The sequence below is a fragment of the Lycium barbarum genome, chromosome 5 (genome assembly GCF_019175385.1).
Source record: "Lycium barbarum isolate Lr01 chromosome 5, ASM1917538v2, whole genome shotgun sequence".
Lineage (NCBI taxonomy): Eukaryota > Viridiplantae > Streptophyta > Magnoliopsida > Solanales > Solanaceae > Lycium > Lycium barbarum.
Window position 1 is genome coordinate 108287333 of NC_083341.1, and position 17633 is coordinate 108304965.

Consider the following 17633-nt stretch of genomic DNA (forward strand, 5'->3'; position numbering starts at 1 on the left):
TTATATACATCAATAAAAATTCATATACACATCTCGAAGGGTCCAAAGAATCACAATAACCTTAAGCATAACTAGAGAACTCACAAAGCTTTGACGAAACTCCAATCGCAAAAGTATATTCATATCTTTTGTCCATCCTCTATATCATTACTAATAATCTCAAATACTTTAAAAGGTCACTCGCATTACCCCATATACATACTCATAACGCGATTTTAAATCCTTTAGGTTACCATGTCACCTCGGGATACTTAAGGCAACCATATATATAACGATATTCTTACTAACTCGATTAACTTTCCTTGAACCTTCATAACTCATTTTTTTTTCTTGTTTTACTTCAAGTAACACGGATTATTATGGAGTGTAACATATGTGACTTTTGTGTTAGAAAACATAGTTAAGTTACTTTGGTGAAAAAATTACTAGTTAAGTGACCATTCATGAAATTTACCCACCGTGATAGTATTCAAAATAAGATTTGGATCAAACAGTTCCTCTACTCTCCCATGTTCAAAATGTTGTGATGCCTGTTTCATCCGCGGCAACAGCTAAACCAGTTAACAAAACGTTTCTTGCTGCAATTGTATAGAGGCAAAAGTATGTTGGAAGTATATTTAAGAAATGATTAACTACTTATAATGCAATTTAAGCTGTCGGAGTATTCAGTATTTTTGCTTCTATTAATCTGCCTTCCAGTAACAATTTCTAACAAAGGAACACCAAAAGCTGTAACGTCTGCCTTTTAGGTTATTTGTCCATAGGCTAAGTATTCTGGCACCATATATCCTCTGCTAAGAAGAGCCATTTGATAGCAATCTCTCTCACATCTGGTAGAACTCCCTGGCAAAGTGAGCTTATTGTTTAGGCTTACTCTGACGTGATCATGTGAATATTGTTACTTGTGAATTATAGTTGGATAAACTAAAACTTAAAAGTTGTTAAACCAGTGCAATATTCTTAGCTCACTATCTTATAAACTATGCTAAATCCACCTTGCCCAAGCTTGTTTGCCTCATCAAAAGACCCGGTGTGTAGTTCTCAGCCTGCATAAGCGTGCTTCTTAATTTTTCTTCTCTAATTATCAAATAAGATGACTTCAATCTGTAAAATGCATACTTTATACCTGAAAAAAGAGAAATAACTGCGAAAAGAAATTCCTAATCTAAAGAACAAAATGATTCAAGTTTTCACCCTTCAACCTGTATTTCCTTTCGCCAATATGGCAATGTCAAACAAAAACAAACTTCCTTTCTTGCATTTCCTCATTTAGCCATGAAAGGGGGTTGAAGGACTTCTTTGCATCCCTCTATTAGTTTTCGAAATGAATAATTGCTTTTAAGTAATCAAATATGTTCAAGATAATTAACACTCACTTGATTTAAAAAGAATGTTTAAAATGGAAACTGCAATTTATTTGGTAGCTAATGATAACAATAATTTCCCATTTCCAATAGTCCCAAAAACGGTCGAAATGTATTCGAACACTTCACTTATTGCAGAAGATCCTTCAACAGAAAATCCACCTAGCTGAGGTCATCCTCCATCTTCTGTTTGCAAGACTGAATGAAAAATGCAATGCGAAAATGGATTAGTGCAGTACTCTTCCCTATATTATGAGCAAGAAAGGGAACTCAGATTGAAGGATATAGAACATAAGCTTCTTTTTAAAAAAAAAAAAAATTAAGAGCAAGAAATTGAAATAAGTAATAATAGTAACAAATAAATATGATGTGGTGTAAAAGAAAAATGAATGAGTGTAAATGTACTCAGGTGAACATGACTAGAACATACCAGACAAAGAGTCCAGGAGATGAATTTCTAGCCCAATCTGGAGGCTGTATTGTAACTTTGAACGCATCATTTGCCATATCTCCATGTTGGGTTGTTTGAACTTCCTGGGCTGAATTAGCAACAAACCAACTGCACCAATTTACCATAATGCTTTTTAGAGACACAGTGTCATCAAAATGAGAAGGGATTTTCTAAAGCCGCTTACATCTCATTAAAACCAAACGTTCATAGGAAAAGCATCATCAGAGACAGACCACTGTGCAAGTTTGAGGTCATCCAATTCTAAGTATTTGAGTTCAGGGAACTCTGAATCTTTCACTTCCCATTCATCCCCTTCAAAGGCTCTGAGAAGTAACTTTAGAATCTCCAAGTTAGGAAGTTTTCCAATGGTCGAAGTTTGGCTCCAAGGCAGACGAAACTTTGACAAAGTCAATTCCCTTAGTCTTGAGGGGAAACTGAAGACATGTGGAAGTTTAGCTGGATAGCTGTTGGAGACAAGCTTGAGGGATTCAAGGTGACTTAGAAACTCTAATCTGGGAAAAAGAACACTCCTTCCCTTCACTTCCTCTGAATAACCAAATGTCCCCGAAAATATGCAGCTCAGCTTTCTCAATTTTGGCATCTTTCTCAATATCATCTCTGTATCTTCACTGTAAGAGAGATGCGGAGTAGAAAAAGTTTCCAAATTATCTAATTGAGAGTCGGCAAGTGATTCACCCATGTTCTCCTGCAAACTAAATGAAGCACGATGGTTTACATGTATATTCCTAATTTTGACCATCTTTAGAAGTGAACTTAGGTAATATCACCTCAACTCCCAATCCTCTTACCACAAAAGTTTCGGGATTCCAAAGCTTCGCTATAGATGAAGGAATTGAATTTCCACCAGTTTGGGCAGCAAAGTACCTCAAATGAATCAAAATTTGTATTTCACTAGTAAAAGTACCTCCAATGTTTAAGGATTCCAAATCCAACACTTTAACAAGTTTGAAGCTGTTAAATATGAAGGAAATATCATGTGGCAATAACAAGTTATCCGAATCAATCACATTGAGTAACAAAGAGCGAACATTTGAGCAAAATGGCTGCCACAGATCAATCTGATCCTCAGAAGAATGAACAAAGAACCGGTATTCCTTAGATTTTTCAGGAAATATATCATCCATTAGATAGGGCTTGCATATGTTCTGCAGTACCCTCCGTGAATACTCCGCTTCTCCCCTGAATCTGTTAAACAAAAAAAATAACAAAAATGAAAGTTGAGATGAACTTAATACAATAAAATCAGTATAGTTCTTTATACCCATTGATCTGGAGAAGGAAATTCTCCTGTTCGGACTTTTCCAAACAGAATTTATGTAAAAGATCATGAACGCGACATGTTTTCAGCTTTCCATTGGGTCTCTTCTCCACGCCCATCACTAAATTTCTACTAATGAGATCTTCCAATAGACTTTCTGCAGCATCTTCTAGTCCTTTTTCCTTATATATATTTACAAAACCCTCAGCTGTCCACAACCGAGTCAATTTTGAGACATGAATATCCTTTCCCTTCAAAAGTCCTCCAAAATAGAGAAAACAAGGTTTCAGCTGGTGCGGTAAATTCCTATAACTGAATCTGATTATAGACATGCTCTCTTCCAAGCTACCAATATTCAGCAAACCTAGACTTTCTTCTATTTCTTTCCACAATTCTGCCTCCATCTTTTTCTCTTTGAGAACACCAGCAACTAATACAATGAAGAGAGGCAACCCTCCACTTTTTTTCTATTCGTAACCCCACATCAACAATTTCATGCGGACAGCTCTTCCCTTGAAACAACTCTTCCTGTAATAATGTCCAATTCTCCTCATCTCTGAATAAGCGAAGATGATGGGGTTCACTTTCACATTTAGCATAATTGGCAACGGTACTCAGATGAGTTGTTAGAATAATTCTACTCCTATTCTGAGAGCCTCGAAAGCACGTGTGCAGTAGTCCCATGCTGTTGTGTCCCACACATCATCAATGAGAATTAGGAATCTCTTGGTCAACAAGAATCGACACAGCTCATCAGCTAATTCGCTATCTTCTTTTTCATTGCTATCCAAGCACACCATTCAAGATGGTAAGCAACAAATCTCTCCATGAATATACTTGAGTCACGCAACACTGAGCACGTATATCAAAGCGAGACATGATTACTGGATCATTATAAATCTTCTCAGCAAGAGTAGTCTTACCAATTCCCGGCATGCCGACCAATGATATGACATCTAGCTGAGGTGAACCTCCAAGTAATTGCTTCTTTGTTTGGTCCATCGCCTCCCGCAAACCCTCCGTTTCTTCATTGGATCCTGGAGTATTAGCTGCTAAATTAGGGGTAAGATAAGTGGAGGTTTTGTTTCACTTTGTCCACTGTCACATCTATCTTCTTTCTTTCACATGTTTCCCTAACAACTCTATTTAAAAGCTTAATATTCTCAACAACTTCAGAAATCCAAATAACTTTGTACTAGAGTGGATAAGAATAGGTCAAGCACGAGTCCGTAACATACTCTGCCTTGTATGCCACTGCAGTAACACTTGTTATAAGACTATAAACTTCATCATGCTCATCGTATATTTCTGCAAAAGGATCAGCCAACGATCTTAGACACAATAAGCCCTCCTTCACAGATCCAATTTGAAGTTTTATGTCGATAATTGAATCGAGCTTAGAACTTAACATCCCATCCAATTTTCCCAAGAAACAATCCCGAAATCCTAGTTCATTTATCTTGGGGAAGCCATAACTTGAAGAATCTGGAACTTTGAGACAAATCATTTTGATCTCAGCCTCCACAAACTGAAGCAGTTGCTTGACATCAGAGAGGTATGGCATGTAATACCAAGCAGGTGTATAATCCCTGACGGGGAAGAGACAGACATACTTTATATCTTGAACACGTTTCACAAGGTCTTTGAGCTCTTCATGCATATCACGATACTGTACAATATCTGCAAGAAAAGATCCCAAGTACACTAGTTTGTCTTTGACTGAAAGGATCTGTTTTGTCAGAAAAGGAATTGAACAAGCATCACAGTTCAGCAGCCCGTTTTGGTGGTTTAATTAAGAAATTAATAAGGCCTTCTTCATCTGTCAGGTTTTAAGGTGATGAATCCAGAAATTGAAAGCATATTTTTCTGAACTCTAGCTTGACAGACTCAAACTCGTGGCGAATCGGACAACAAAAGCCTAATTTTCTCAATGCTGCTTCGGTCCATGAAATTTTCATAACAATAAGCAACGATTTCTGCTAACTTGTTGGCAGTCACTTCAGCATACATTAGGACATCTTGCAATTCATTAAGCTCTGTGTGTTGCCTGAGAGCATCTAAGATAACAGCTCTAAGACAAAATAGCTCTTCATGAGCACTTTGAATCAGATCCATAATTTGAGCTTCAAAAGTGGCTTTGTGCTTTAGTTTTGTCAAGCGTCCTCCACACTTGATAAGCTAGAAAGCCAGTCAAAAACTGAAAAACAAGATTGACTTTCCTACATTTGTTTCTATCCACAGCATCCTCATCAGATAAGGAGATATTAGATTCAGCAGCAATTCCAATAGTTCCAAATCCTGTCGAGAGATTATTCTGCTTCTCGCATCCACTGTATTGAACCAAAGGATCAGCAAGATATGTTACCAGGAGCAACAATCCATAGTAAAACGTTTTAACCTCAACTACAGCTGTCAATGACAAACCAATTTCATCCTCCAGTAGTAGATTGTCTATATATTCATGAAACCTCATCAAAACCAATTCCATCTTGGGACAACCTGAAGATGATGTCTTTGAGGATTTTAGCATGCTGAATAAAGATTCAAAGACTTCAAACTTAATAGGAAAAAAGTTCAGCAGATTTATTTTAGGATGGTCCAATGTTGATGACGCAGAAATATTGGGACACATCTATCACACCCCAACCTTGGGGTGTGGCCAGCACCTGTCACCCGAAGGTCCGAGCAAACCAATTGTGATATCTAAACTCTGTAACGTGAATCATAGGCCGACGAGGCCGCTGAATAACAATAGTAAGAAGTATATCATAACAACCTGCAAGCAGAAAAGACAACTAGTCAGAAGGCCGGCAAGGCCAAACGCAATACCTGTACACTGACTGATAGCCTGTAAGCCTCTAAGACCACTAATATGCATCAACTGGTCGGGACATTGGCCCCGACGTACCCATAGCCATACTCTGTATATATATATATGCATGCATCCTATTTAATGACTCTGACCAGCAACTCCGGAGAATGGAGTGCGAACATCCTTGCTGAACTTTGGTATCCTACTGAGAAAAGTACAACAATCCGTCTACCGTACCTGTGGGCATGATCACAGCGCATAAAATGCGTCAGTACGAAAGATGTACCGAGTATGTAAGGCAATAAGCATAAACATAACATAAGCATAAGAGATACAGATAACTTGGGAAAAGATGTAGAGACAACCTGAAACTCTGAACGAGGTCACTGAGGGCGACCATAATACAAAAGACAACATTGGAGAAGTTGCAAAATCTATGGGTGTCACCGCTTCAAGTGTTGAAATTCACGGGTGTCACCGCTTGATACTCACCACCCATCAAGTGTGAAATCCACGGGTGTCACCGCTTCATACTCACACCCGTCAACTATTGTTATACTCTCACCCGTCAAGTAAGGTACGGATGTGAGCACTCCATCAAGGAATGCACCCGTAGGGGGGAAACACTACATTTTCCTATAAATAGAAGCATTATTTTGCTTACAATCATCCAATAATTTAGAAGACAAAGTGTCAATCTTGTTCTATTCTCTTTTCTTTCCTTTGTAGTAAAACTATTTCTCCAAGTCTTTCAATATTTCTAGCTTCTTAAATTCATATTTTCTCTTTTCTAACTCCATAATGGAGTAATCTCTTTTTGTTGGGATAGTTGATGAAACTTGGTGTAATGTTATATTATCTTATTTTAGTCATTCCTCGTCTTGATATTATTTAAGTGTCATACTTTGTGTTGGAATGATATGTTCTACTAATCATTATAGTTACTTTAGTATCTTTTGTGTTATGATTATAGTTATATTAATTTGTACTTCTAACAAGGAGGGAAATTAATATACTATAATAATCACATAAAATATATATGTAATACTAATTTTTAGTCATCTATTATTCCAAATTTTTGAACGATCACAAAAAATATATATGTAATAATAATTTTTAGTCATCTATTATTCCAAATCTTTGAACTTGCTTCTTTTAATCCTAATTCTCACGGAGGGGTTATTTCAAGTTAGTTCTTAGGTTTAAATCTTTATCTTATTTCTTTCCGTGCTAATTCTCACGGAGGGACGGTCTCAAATAAGTTTATTGATTTGAGGGATCTCTATCTTATTTCTTTCAATTCTAATACTCGCGGAGGGATTGTTTCAAATAAGTTTATTGATTTAAGGACTAATCGCAAGAGGTCTTTATTCCTCATAATACAAAACAAGTCTAGGAACTATTTCTACAGTTTTGTGAAATTTACTAAAAAAAGGTTTTATTGTCATATATACAGTAAGTGGATTCAACGACTCCCAACTCTTTCTTTTAAGATAATATTTTGAAAGTTGTTTCTTTTGTTAAAGTAATTTACAAATTTAAGTCACTACTCTCCTTTCATCAATCTGATTCTCTCAAATAGCAACAAAAATACTACAAGTCTGTAGCATAGATTTTCCAATCTCTGTGAGACGATATCTTAAACTATATTAGAATTTGACAGAGTACGAGCAAAATTTCCAATGCACTGGAGGCCTCGTCAGTCATATATGGTGAGGAAATGGAGAAAAGTTCGTGAAGAGGGCCTTTCATATAACTTAAAGTGAGCAGCCACCGACCTTGGTCACTGTTCCCACGGCAGTTTGTGACCTTGGACGAAAATGCGAATATCTCTCTACTCCGATGTCATATCGACGAACGGTAAAATGCAATGGAAACTAGACTCGTAAAACTTCGATTTGGTAGGTGGATCACCCCATAAATCCAAGTAGATTGAGAGAAAAGCTCTGAGGCATCTGACCCAAATTTCAGTGAAATTTACAAACTTAACTTGCGATGCCCTTTGTCGACTTTCGTATTACAACTCGCTTGACTTCTAAACTTAACAAGAGACCATTATACAATTCAAATACTTCATATCATTACTTGCTTAGCATGTGGAGCACTCCTAATCTCACCAAAAAGTACAAGTTATCGTATTCCCAACTTGCCGATTTTTGACAAAACTCATGCTTCTTTGATTCATTCACCCTCCAAATCTGCCGCCACTTACTAATATTATTTATAGACTCTTGTAATCATTTATATTAATAAACTCAATCCCTTTTAACTTCAAGATAATTTCTTTTTGAACTTGCGTCGACTACTCATGATGCGACTTTAACGTGCGAAAATCTGAGGTGTAACAACATCTGCCCAATTGTTGCCTTAATACGTGCGAAAATCTGAGGTGTAACAACATCTGCCCAATTGCTGCCTTAATAAACTTGAACTTAAGAACAATTGAAAATGCAAGTGATTCATTTCCCTGGTGATGTCTTCTTGTTCTGAGCGGTAAGAAAGAGACACAATATCTGACCTTGCTCTTCCAGTCTCAAATTGAATAAGATCAGCTATGCCAGTTTCCTGTTTGCACTGCTCCAATGAATCCATGAGAAAAGTTCTCAAGAATATCAGCTCTCCCCGAGCATAGTCAATCAGATCTTTCAGAGGAGCAATTATGGTGGCTTCTCTGTTTAGTATCTCAATCAGATCGACTTCTGCATTGAAATGATTAAACTTCAGGAGCAAAAGAGATAAAAGATCCGTATCATCGAAGAAGATAACAAATGTTGCCTCAATGGCTAGAGCTTCGACAAGTGATTGAAGAGAACTGAATTCTTTGAGTGGAGCGTGTTTATATTGCATGTTCTCTAGAAATATAGAAAGGTCAAGAAGTCCTTTTTCGAGCCACTGCATTTGATCACCCCACAGCTGCTCCTGCAGATCCTCTCTGAGAGCATTAACAAGATCAAGCATACATCTGGACTTCATTGTAGTCTCTGATCTTGATGAACTTGACGCTATCAAGAGGCTCTTAGAGAGCTCAGAATTTAACAAAGTCTTATGTTCAAGCTCACTAGGAAAGAAACGGAACGTTGGCTCAACACGAGTGAAGCAATTCTTCATGCTCTCATGCTCAATGCACCGCATTGCAGTAAACGTGAAGAAGGCTTGTAGAAGTCGCCGCTTCATGAAAACCAGAGATGACGCAGGTTTACGATCCCATACATAATCAAGCAAAATTTTAACAAACCTCACCATCTCCATAGTGATTTGGCTAGATGATGTTGATGGCTTTGAAGCTCCAATTCGCGCAGCAATATTCATGGGTTTAAGTATTTTCAGCACCTCTGAAACCATTCGGCTAGATGATCTTAATGGCTTTGAAGATGCTTTGAGTCGCTCAGCAATGTTCTCCAATTTGATTATTCAGCGACTTTGAAATCATCATTCTGATGGTGTAACGTATATCCATGTGCGTACATACCTTAGAAAAGCCATCATGAGCTTGTTGAAATAGGGCCCCTAGTTGTGTAGATATCGCGTTCTCAGGGCGAACCTCCTCAAGTTTCGGGAGCAATAAAGCTGCACGTTCTAGTTGATTTCTAGCATCGTCCAATTGATTAATCATCAAACTATCTACTTGCCTGCCCTTCACAAGGTCTATGTCACCGATCACTGCGCGACACTCCTGGGCCATTTACTTTCCACTTTTTCAGTTTCCTCTATTTGTTAATAAATCCTGCAAGTAATAAAATCAATACATTAATACAATCTTGACACAAACATATGGCATGCATTTTTTATTTTTTTTTTGTTGTCAAAATTCATCCTCAATAATTACTTTCAGTTTGCAATTTTTTTTCTTCTATTTAATGCATAGTACTTAAAATAGAGAAAAGGTTTGCTTACCGTTTGGAGGAAATGATCAAGAAGACTATCATTGACCAGTTTAATATCCTCTGTTTAGTTTCTTCCAGATTTATTAATGGTTTTAGTTGTTAATTGCATTCCTTTCAATGACTCAAAAGCCACACCAAATAATTGATAGTACTTTCTTTACTTCCTCTGATAAATGTTTTCTTTTCTTTTTTAATTCCAGTTCTTTTCATAAAGGAAAAAAGTAGGTAACTAATAAACTATGACCATAAGAAAGTAATTAATTCATATTCTTTTTCTTGCTTTTCCTCTAATGGACGACAGATGGACGGATGGAAGATTAATAAAACAATTTATTTCCTTTCATACGAATCTGTCATTTTCTTGTAGGAAACTAGGGGCATTTAATTATAAGTGACTTTTAAGTTTTAAAATTGAAGGAAGGTGATTCAAGTTTTAATTATTGAGTAGAGGTGACTAAATTTGATTAGTGATTAAGGGGCTTTGAGCTTGCCCAATAGTTTTATTTTTGACACTTTGGCCCTCTATTTTATTTTTAATACTTTGCCCTTAAGTTTTATTTTTAACATTTTGACCCTAAACTTTACTTTTAATACTTTGCCCCAAAGTTTTATTTTTAACACTTTGACCCAACCACTATAAACCCTAAAATACAAAAATCGGGGGAAAACAAATCCTCTTCAGCGCCGTTTCCTCCATTTTTGTTCTTCCCATCTGTTCTTCGTGCTGCTTTCTTCTTCTTCTTCTTCTTCTTCTTCTTCTTCTTCTTCATCCGCCATTGCTCAAGAAAAAAAAAATCATCCGATTTTACAATTTTTTGATTGAATGTCATTGATGTAGCACTGGCATTACTTCATAAGTGTTTTTGGGTCCATTGGTAAGTTAAACAATACTGTTTCTTTCAATTGTTCATCTGGGTATATTTGCCTTATTTGCTGATTTTCCCAGATTCGTAGTTACAGCAGTATAGTTGTTGCAACAAGTTCTAAAGCTGTTGTGTAAGAGCTTCTGAACTTTTTGCATCAGTTGTTGTGGTCCTAGTGTTTCTGCAAGAGTTGTTGATAAATTATGAAGTTGTTGCAACAAATTTACTAATCTGTTGCAACAATACAAAAAATGTGAATAAATAATTTACAACAGCTGTTGTACTTTATGCAATAACTGTGAAATCTGTTGGAGAGCTCCTACTCTTTCCAACAACTGAGTTACTTGTTGCAACAAGTATGATATTTGCTGCATCAATTACAGCAGCTGTTGGACATATTTTACAGTTGTTGGATGAAACAGAGACTGAAGTTGTCTCCAACAAATAAGTGAGTTGTTGCAACTAGTAACCTACTTGTTGCAACAAGTATGTTATTTGTTTCAATAAGTCACTTAGTTGTTGCATTTTGTTATGAAAGAGACAAAAACTGAAGCTGTCTCCAACAAGTAATCAAGTAGTTGGAACAGGTTACATACTTGTTGCAACAAGTATGCTAGTTGTTCTAACAATTCATATAATTGTTCCATTTTGTTATGAAACAGAGACAGAGACTGAAGTTGTCTCCAACAAATAAGTGAGTTGTTGCAACTAGTAACCTATTTGTTGCAACAAGTCAGTTATTTTTTCCAACAAGTCACTTAGTTATTGCATTTTGTTATCAAACAGACAAATTGAAGCTGTCTCCAACAAGTTAGCAAGTAGTTGGAACAAGTTACATACTTGTTGCAAGAAGTAAGTTAGTTGTTCCAACAAGTCATATAGTTGTTCCATTTTGATACGAGACAGAGAAAAGACTGAAGCTATCTCCAACAAATAAGCGAGCTATTGCAACTAGTAACCTATTTGTTGCAACAAGTCAGTTACTTGTTCCAAAAAGTCATTTAAATTTGTGATTAAGTTAACTAATTTGGGTCCAAAATTACAGGAAAAAACCACTCAACTATGAACTTAATCATAAATTTAAGTGGCCTTTTGGGGTGGTCAAAGCTGTCACCTAGAGTAATTTCAATACTTGACATTCAAGCATTGTAATTACTAGTTGTGACAACTTTGAACATCCAAGCTCAAAGGCCGCTCAAAGTTGTGATTAAGTTAACTAATTTGGGTCCAAAATTACAGGAAAAAACCACTCAACTATGAACTTAATCATAAATTTAAGTGGTATTTGACTTGCGCTGGTCATGACTGATTTTCTTAAAACAAAATATCTTCAGGCACCATTAATGGGGGACTCAATAATAATAGGTGTTGATTGCCATGGTGAATGGATCGAGGTGAACAATCGATATATTTGGCGATGGAAGGGTAGTCACATGTTAGAGACGATAGCGATGACTGTCCCAAGAGATGTTGAGTTTGATGATTTTGTGAACTTAATCGTTAACTATTGTGAATTAACTTGTGAACCGAAAAACCTTGTAATCACTTACATGCATAGCTCTTTTGAAAACCAGAGGGTCTTGCCTTTTAAGATAACCGATCAGAGTCGTTTGCGTACTTATTTGAAAGATGTAGCTAGGCTCATTTTAAGGGTATACGTGGTTGGAAGCCCGGTCGAGAACCATAATTTAGCTCAAGACCAACAAGATGTATTAAATGATAAATTGGAAGCGGTGGATATGGATATTCTAGATAATAGAAGTGCGAAGCCCCATGGAAGTGGGGGTGAGCCGATCCCTATACCCGAACTTGCGAGTAATACACCGTGTGCTGCACAATCATCACAGTCCAGCCATGTTCAAGATGACGAAACTGGTTTTTATAAAGGAATGTCATGCAATTCGCGAAGTGTGTATTGCTTTAGGTGTGAACATCTGAAGTGCAAGTGGTGGCCAAGGGATGTGAAGATTTTAAGTTCTAACAAACACGGAAGAAGGTGGACAAAGAGGGATATGCGGAAAAACAAATGCTCCTTATGCAAAACAGTTGGCCACAAAAAAACAACATGTCCAAGCCGAAATGCTCCATAGTTGTAGATTGCATTGTGTTGTAATAACAGTTACCTGTTGGATCTTTATGACATTTTAATGTTATTATTTCTTAACATGGTAAGTTATATTCTTGGTGATTATGAACTTGGTTTATATGATATGTTGTTCGTGTTCAAATCACTAATGTAAATATTCTTGTTAATAAATTGTTGTACAGTTTCCAACAAGTAATGAATTTGTTGCAACAACTCTGTAACTTATTGGGTTTTATCGAATAAGTAACAGGACTTGTTGCAGCAACTAGTAAGTCATTGAACATATTACAAAAAATCGGAGTTTTTAAGCAGATGCAACTAAGTTATATGTTGGGTTTTTTCTAACAAGTGGAGTGACTCAAGTTTTAATTAGGGATAAGGCATCATTACCCCCCTCACCTACTAGCGTTTTTGCTACGACACACCTTACCTAATTTTTGGTCCTATCACCCCCCTAAACTATTTAAAACCGTAATATTTTACCCCATTCAGGTTGACGTGGCAAGGAGAGTGTGTTTCACTCTCTTGAGAGAGTGAGAAACATAAAAAGGGGGAAAACTTAATTTTTTTCTTAAAAATCCGTATTTTCTTAAAATAAGAATATAAATCTAGTTTTCCATATTTTAAAAAAAAAAAAATTAATTTTTTCAAAATTTTATAAAAAATCAGTTTTTTTTCAAATTTTGACAAGAAAAACAATTTTTCCGGATTTTATTTGAAAAATAAAAGTGTCCTAAGAAAATGAAATCATGAAAATCAAGATCTTTTAAGACATTTAAAAAAAAATCAAACTTTCCATATTTTTAACAAATCCATTTTTCCATATTTTAAAAAAAATTCATGTTTTCAGTTTTTTTTTTTTTTTTAAAACATATGGGTTTTAAAAAAAATCAAATTTTCAAATTATTTTTTTTTAAAAAGGGTTTTAAATTTATTTTTTTAAAGAAAACTCAGTTTTTTAATTCGCGTTTTCAGTTTTTTTTTTTTTTAAACGGGTTTTAAAAATAATTTTTTTAAAAGAAAAATCAGTTTTTTATTTTTTTATTCTTAAAAATTGACACGTAAGCTGAAAATTTTATTTAGTGATAAACAATGGAAATCAAACAAGTGGAGTGAATTGTTACAGAAAATGGGTAACTTATTGCTTCTTATCCAGCAAGAGTAAAGACTTGTTCAGCAACTTACTCAGTTTGCTGCAACAGATACTACACTTGCTGCAACAGATACTAAACTTGCTCCAACAGATACTACATCTGTTGCAATAGATACTACTTGATTCACCCACATTTAGTGATCAATAGAGGGAATCAGCCACATTTACTGATAAACAATGAAAATCAAACAAATGGAGTGACTTGTTACAGAAAATGGGTAACTTGTTGCGTCTTATCCAGCAAGAGTAAGGACTTGTTCAGCAACTTACTCAGTTTGCTGCAACAGATACTACACTTGCTACAACAGATAATAAACTTGCTCCAACAGATACTACATCTGTTACAACAGATACTACTTGATTCACCCACATTTAGTGATCAATAGAGAGAATCAGCCACATTTAGTGATAAACAGTGGAAAATCAATCATATTTATTGATCAATATATATACTTAAGCAATTTCATGGTATTTTGGGTCAGGATAGATGATCAACTAAGTGCAATACGCACTAAATGGAGTGATCATTGAAGTGAATTGATGGGATTCACCCACATTTAGTGATAAACAATGGAAATCAATCATAGTTATTGATTAATATATATATACTTAAGCAATTTCATGGTGTTTTGGGTCAGGATAGATGATCAACTAAGTCCAATACGCACTAAATGGAGTGATCATTGAAGTGAATTGATGGGATTCACCCACATTTAGTGATAAACAATGGAAATCAATCATATTTATTGATTAATATATATACTTAAGCAATTTCATGGTGTTTCGGGTCAGGATAGATGATCAACTAAGTCCAATACGCACTAAATGGAGTGATCATTGTAGTGAATTGATGGGATTCACCCACATTTAGTGATAAACAATGGAAATCAATCATATTTATTGATTAATATATATACTTAAGCAATTTCATGGTGTTTTGGGTCAGGATAGATGATCAACTACGTCCAATACGCACTAAATGGAGTGATCATTGAAGTGAATTGATGGGATTCACCCACATGTAGTGATAAACAATGGAAATCAATCATATTTATTGATCAATATATATACTTAAGCAATTTTTAGTAATTTGTTGCAACTTCTTTCCACAACAGTATGATCTGTTGCAACAGATTAGTAACTTGTTTCAGCAGATTACTTACTTGTTGGAACGGATTAGTAACTTGTTGGAAAAGATTATTAATTTGTTGCAACTTCTTTCCACAACTGTATGATCTGTTGCAACAGATTAGTAACTTGTTTCAGCAGATTATTTACTTGTTGGAACGGATTAGTAACTTGTTGGCACAAATTAGTAATTTGGTTCAACTTCTTTCCACGACAGTATGATCTGTTGCAACAGATTAGTAACCTGTTTCAGCAGATTAGTTACTTGTTGGAACAGATTAGTAACTTGTTAAAACAGATTAGTAATTTGTTGCAACTTCTTTCACAAATGTATTATATAATGCAACAGATTAGTAACTTTTTTAAAGAGATTAGTTACTTGTTTGGAACGGATTAGTAACTTCTTCAACAACTATGACCTGTTCCAATCATTTAGGCCACTTTTCTAAATAGATTAGTAGATTAGTAATTTTTTGCAACTTTGTTAACAACTGTACTATCTGTTGCATTTGTTGCAACAACATTCCTAAATAATAACAAGGATAAAAAAAAATTATTCAAGTAGTAATTTGTTAAACAGCCAGCTTAGGGCTCCAAAACATTATCTATCACACCCACTGCCCACCGCCACTGCATCCTCGCCACTGAGTTGTCGCACAATAGAGTCTCAGGCTTTATCATGTTAGTGCCAGTAAGCAAATGCTCAATAAAAGCAAGTGAATACGATCTGCATGCCATTGCAGTTTCATTGCGGGGGAGATTCTCCTTCAGCACAAATTTCCAAGCTTCGTTGAGCAGCTTTTCAGGAAAGCGTTCAAACATGCCACTCTGCTTCAGTAGTTTCGGCCATAATTCAATGACTGGCTGGATGTGGATGAAGAACTCATCCTCTTGGATTTTTAGGACGTTGCAGTCATAAACATTTATCACCCCCTCCTCAATTATGAATTCGAGGGTGACAAACTGTCTGACATTTATGTTCATGATAGTAAGCACCCTTTTCGCACCAACCCACTCGCGACCACCTTTGGCTGGTGCACTACCTCTACAGTAAGCAATAGCATCATCATCCCATATAAAATCATCAAGCATTTGATTGAATGGAATAGCTTCCGGATGTGTGCTCTCATCCGACAACTTTGTGTATCGCTTGAGCATGATATTGTAGAAGTTAAGATCCAAGATTATATCTGTGGAAGCATAGTGCTCAGTGAAAGTGCTTTGCCTCACACGCATTAAGAGCATAATTTCATCAACATACTGCATTAAAAGTATAAGAAATGTCAGTCACCTAAACAACTAAGTGAGTTGTTGCAACAAGTGTGCACTTGTTGCAACAAGTATTGGTCTTGTTGCAACAACTCTCCTAGTTGTTGAAGATTGCTTACAGCAGTTGGGTCAATTTCCCCAACTGCTGTAAGCAAACTCCAACAACTAAGTGAGTTGTTGCAACAAGTGTGCACTTGTTGCAAAAATTACTGGTCTTGTTGCAACAACTCTCCTAGTTGTTGGAGTTTGCTTACAGCAGTTATGTCTATTTCCCCGACTGCTATAAGCAAACTCCAACAACTAGGAGAGTTGTTGCAACAAGACCAACACTTGTTTGTTGCAACAACTCTCCTAGTTGTTGGAGTTTTCTTACAGCAGTCGGGGAAATAGACCCAACTGCTGTAAGCAATCTCCAACAACTAGGAGAGTTGTTGCAACAAGACCAATACTTGTTGCAACAAGTGTTCCACTCATTGCAGCAAATATATAACTTGTTGCAACTAATACAAACAAAATAAGACTTGTTTCAACAAAAATAATTGTTGTTTTCAAACTTACACTAGCCAGCCACCAAGCTTCCATGCTTGTCATTATCCTGAAGTCATCGACCTTAAATTCATGCAATGAATACATCGTACCCTTGCTCTTCTTGGCATTGACGAATTTTTCAAGCTTTTTCATTTTTTGAGCATCTGCATGCTTATACACATTTACCTTTTTAAGATCAACAACATCAGTTGCCTTGTGGGGTGTAGAAGATTTCCTTGACCTAACATCGGCAAGTGCCTTGGAAATTTCTTTTCCTTTCTTGCGAATGCGAATAGGAGTATAGGGTAAGGTCAGCTTCTTGGATGGATTGACACCCCTCTTGGATAACAAACTCTGTAAAGCAGAATTTGTGTCTTTTTGTACCTTCACCAACTCCTCAACATTATTTATCAAATCATCCATTCGCTGCTTGCAATAGGTGCATTCACAAGCATATTTCGATGTGTCGGCACCAACAAAGGAAAATCTACCACCAAATCCGCCAAAACTAACATCTCCATCAATTGGAGTTTGTCCACCGTACTCACCACCAATTGGAGTTTGTCCACCAATTGGAGTTTGTCTACCAAAATCAACATCATCATCTATTATTTTTTCACCGGCAATTTCTGCCGCAACGTCGTCAACAGCAGGTTGACCACCAGCAATAACACCACCACCATCAACATCTACCACAACTGATTCCCTTTTGATGGCTGTCACTCCAGCCAATTCTAATTTCATCCCCTCAATCATTTTATTAGAAACAGATTGTAATGGCTCAAAAGAAGCAAGGAATGGCATCTCCAACTCCCG

The 17633-nt window shown here is 36.2% G+C and overlaps 1 pseudogene; it reads right to left on the reverse strand.

Annotated features, from left to right (window-relative positions):
• Positions 1-1497: 1497 nt before the first annotated feature.
• On the reverse strand, positions 1498-9624 carry LOC132641109 (putative late blight resistance protein homolog R1A-4; annotated as a pseudogene).
• Between the last annotated feature and the right edge of the window lie 8009 nt (positions 9625-17633).